The sequence below is a fragment of the Austrofundulus limnaeus genome, unplaced genomic scaffold (assembly GCF_001266775.1).
Source record: "Austrofundulus limnaeus strain Quisiro unplaced genomic scaffold, Austrofundulus_limnaeus-1.0 Scaffold495, whole genome shotgun sequence".
In the NCBI taxonomy this organism is placed as follows: domain Eukaryota; kingdom Metazoa; phylum Chordata; class Actinopteri; order Cyprinodontiformes; family Rivulidae; genus Austrofundulus; species Austrofundulus limnaeus.
This window is the reverse complement of record NW_013952897.1, coordinates 16,106-20,444: the sequence shown is the minus strand read 5'-3', so window position 1 is coordinate 20,444 and position 4,339 is coordinate 16,106. Positions and strand designations below refer to the sequence as shown.

Genomic DNA, 4,339 nt, shown 5'->3' with positions numbered 1-4,339 from the left:
ATATATATCAAGGAAGAAGCGTAAAGAAAATGGATGGATGTCTTATCATAAATAAAATCCTACAGAAAATCCCCGTTTTTGCATGCAACTGTAGAGTTTTTGTGTTATTTTTCTATTTACCTTATCATTTAGTTAGTCAAATTTGTATTATCACGTTAAAAAATGTGTACTTACTTTCATACCTTTTCATTTGATTTAAAAGACGTTTCAGGTGCCGGTTAAACTCATATTAAATATTTAGTCACAAAATGTATAAATATGTCCTTTTTGCTTTTTAACAGTTTCAAATTTTAACTACACATTTTCTAAAACAATACACTTTCTTATCAAGTCCGAATTATTCAAAAAGTCCCCAGTAAGTTAAACCATCAGTGTTTGCGCGGCTGTCAAGATGAGTTTATAACAACTTATAGCAGGCACCTAGTTTTGCTACAAACAAAAAGGTGCAGAGTGACCAAAGTGCAAAAAGCCCAAAATGATTGAAGTTCGAATTAAACTGGAGATTAACAATCTCCTGACTGATGATCACTTTTCACAATTTACGAATAAGTGAAGAATAAAATGGTGCATTCCATTTGTAGTCAGAGTTTTTAAAGTTTCCAAGTTCAACGTTTGTAAAAGCAGCTGAAAAGCCTTTAAGTCCAAACTTTGAAAGTCAGAGATACCYCCTCAAAATCCAACATGGCTGACTTGTGCATAAAACTTATGATAGTTCTGTAATTACCTTTTTATTTTCTCATCTGTCAGTTTGTACTTTTCAAAATACACACTGAACCATGCAGCCATCATTACTGAACGTGTTGCTCTATAGTGTTAAATGCACAGAGAGCTTGTATTACACTGAGCACAACATAAATAACTTATTCTGTTTTTGTTTATRATGCAGATGTTCTTCTGGGAACATTTGCATGAAGCGTATAGTAACTAAGTACATTTCCTTCGTTACAATACTTAAGTAATTGAGGAGTTGCAAATTTAACAAATATTTTTTAAATTGTGACTTTTACAAATGATACTTTCACTTCTTTACTTTAAAATCTAACACCTGCTCATCATGAAAGGTGTTTATGTATTCTAAAAATAGTGTTGAATTTACTCAACCAAGTTACGTCAACTTGTTCCACTAAACCAAGTTGAGTAAATGTAAAGCAATATTTTTACTTTTTACTTAGTCATTTCTTGTGTCATAATACTTTATACCTTTGCATAAATGTTTTGTGCAAACACAAGTAAATGAACTAATAACAAAAGCAAAATAACTGTGAGAAAAGGGTCAAGGTGAACAAGGTGCACATTACACCAAAAAAAAGGGGTAGAAAAAAAGAAGTAAAAGCTCCACCCAGACACAAGAGAAGATAAAAGTATATGTTTCTAGCATTTCTCCAAATGGAACCTTGTGCAGGACTTGTATAAAATGATTTCAGTGCTTCGCCTGCTGATACAGTTTTCCATGCAGGATAAAAACAGATGAGGTCAGTGGAAAATCACAGCTGGGACAATGGATACTCATTACCTGAAGCCAACTGAGGCATACGGCTTCTGAAAATTTAATGACACAGCGGGAGGTGTTCGTGGAAATGCGTAATTAAAAGGTGTGCAGTTTCTCAGCTTCAGCTGAGCGAATACAGTACACTATTAATTACTGTGATGTATCCAAACTGCTTAACCTGTGAGTCATTGATTTGTTCATTGAGGGGTTGATTCATTCCCACTGATACACCTGTGGCCCTACGGCAACCATAAACAAAAGGTTTATTAGAAATTGCATCAAAGATACTGAAGATACTACCACTGAAAGAAAAAACACCCTTCATTGTTTGCCTTCGATGAATCTAAAGGCACGTCACATCAAGTTCTAGAAGTTTCGAAATGTTTTTGCTGTGTGGGTGATTGCTTTCTTATGCTCAGTACATGACAGGCAGCTACAAGTTCTCTGTGACCTATAAAAGAAAAGCATGCAGTTAAACACAAATGTATGTAGACAACACAGTTTACTAAACAGATCAAGAAGATGCTGAAAGTTTAGGTGAAGGACAGTGAATTCACCACTCCCCTGAAACTAAAGTTTATTTTCAAGTCAAATTGAAATGAACATCTCTAACCACACGAATATTAGGTTGTTTTGTGAAATACACAGAGCTGATGCCCTYGTTACACTGTATGAACAGGTGCGGTCCACAGAGACAGACCTGCAGCTAAGAGCAGCAAGAGGAAAACTACTGGCCCACTTTGAAAAAGACCAAAATATTATTATCCTGGCTGTTTAGAGATTGCAGCAAGCCAAACTCACTTCTTCATGTGTTTAGAGTTTGTTGCATATTCATATTTAAATATGTGAAAACAAACTAAACACATCAACATTTGAGCATGTAACATCTCACAAAATATTTGATATCTTTTCATAGGACAACCCTGACAATATGACACTCAACATACAGCCATTAATACTGTATACAACCCCCTCTGGCAACACAAGTGAGCCGTGTACTCACTTTTGAGCAAGGGAGTACATACTGTATACAGTGTGTGTCAGCAGTGACAAAACATCTCATGATTTTTTTTATMCTGGTTCATGACTTTCAGTATTGCTTCTGCATTGAGCAATAAAGGCTATAATGGTTATAATGTCTGCGGTTGTTAGAAGGCATGTGGTGCAAAAAATGAAGTACTTAAAGGCACAGTGTGTAGGATTTTGTCAATTCTTTTAGCCGAAACTGAGATAAACAATAATGACAATAATAAAAAGCATGTCTAATCATTGCAGACAAAGACCTTGTTTTATTATTTTTACCTTATAAAAAGCTGTWTATATCTCCATGGTCGCGGGTCGCCACTACAGGCAGCCGCCATCTTGTCTACGAAGGCTCATGAAGGACAAACTGCGGTGGCGGCGTCAAAAACGGTTTTAGTTGTAATACTATAAATGTAATATTTGTTGTCTGTCATTGTAGCTGGGATGATTTTACTTATTAAAGCTCATAATCTTACCACTTGAAACATCACTAGCCCTGAAGCTGCTGGTAGACATCGCGGTTGGAATTATCAAAGGTTTTTGACACCTGAGAGACACCGTAGCAACTCCTTTGTGTTTGGAAGCAGGGGGTGGGGGTGGGGGGAGGACCGGGTGGATGATTCAACCACTAGATGTCGCTGAAAACAACAAATCCTACACACTGTGCCTTTAATCCAAGTTGAGAAAAAAAACTCACTTTCAGGTTTAGAATGCACAATTATTCATGAAACAAGCATTCCTGGAAAAAATGCTTTTCCAACACTGCCCTATGGATCAGAGTGTGTGTTAGGGATCAATAACAGTTARCACCACCCCAAATTTGAACTCAAAATATGTCATTGACTGTTGTATCCAATTTAGTGTTTGCTAAGTTTATTAGCGGGTGTTTATTTAGCTGTGGTGGCCATCTTGATTAAAGTTGTCTCTAAAAGTTAATGTGTTTTAGATATGCATTCAGGCATAACTTTTTGAGAAATTCCTTCAAATCCATCCTTTGGTTCATCCCAGCTAGTCTACGCAGAGTATCTGCTATAAAATAAGAAGAGGATAGTTTAAGCAGAATTTCTTTTGTTTGGATTCAGATTACATTAAGATGCCCAACATGTTTTGTTGGCTGCAAGTTTTATAAATGAGTGTGGTTTTATTCAGATGGGCTGTTGCTCTTTCCAAGTCAAAATCAAAGATTACACGTAAGTAATTAAGTAGATAGATAGATAGATAGATAGATAGATAGATAGATAGATAGATAGATAGATAGATAGATAGATAGATAGATAGATAGATAGATAGATAATAAAGTGTTTACATAAAATTTTAATTTTTCACGATGAAGAAAACAGATTCGCCAAGAGAATAAATACGGGCAGTCGGGTGGGGTTACCTTCTCTAACCGGCAGGGGGCAACATTACCCAGTAGAAAAAGAGTTGGAACCAACAGCAGCAGCATCACCATCTGCACAGGATCATCTGCTCTTCTGACAGTCGGCGCTCGGCAGGCTTCCTCTTCATGATTTTCACGGTAAGCTACAATTTACGTCCTGTCTGATTTTTTGCATCAGTGCGCAGACTTGCACCTGTTTGATTTCATCGCCTTCWCTGCAATCTGCAGCACACTAGTATCAGTTGCAATGTGTTGACGTTTCAAGGGGCTGCAAGTGTTGTTGCTGGCGTGCGTTTGTACGACAAGTGGAGTATCGCTGCACCTGACTGATGCATTTAAAAAAGGGAAAAGATGCGACGTTGCTTCCTTGGATTTATAACGTTTGTGTTGTATGACGGTGTGTGTGTGTGTGTGTGTGTGTGTGTGTGTGTGTGTGTGTATGAGAG

At 37.0% G+C, this 4,339-nt stretch overlaps 1 protein-coding gene across 1 annotated transcript in view; it reads left to right on the top strand.

Annotated features, from left to right (window-relative positions):
- Positions 1 to 3,889: 3,889 nt before the first annotated feature.
- Positions 3,890 to 4,339, top strand: part of LOC106530155 (KN motif and ankyrin repeat domain-containing protein 4) — a gene marked incomplete at its 3' end in the record, with an annotated part of 16,417 nt that continues 15,967 nt past the window's right edge. Inside the window, 1 exon segment of the mRNA XM_014025737.1 lies at positions 3,890 to 4,031.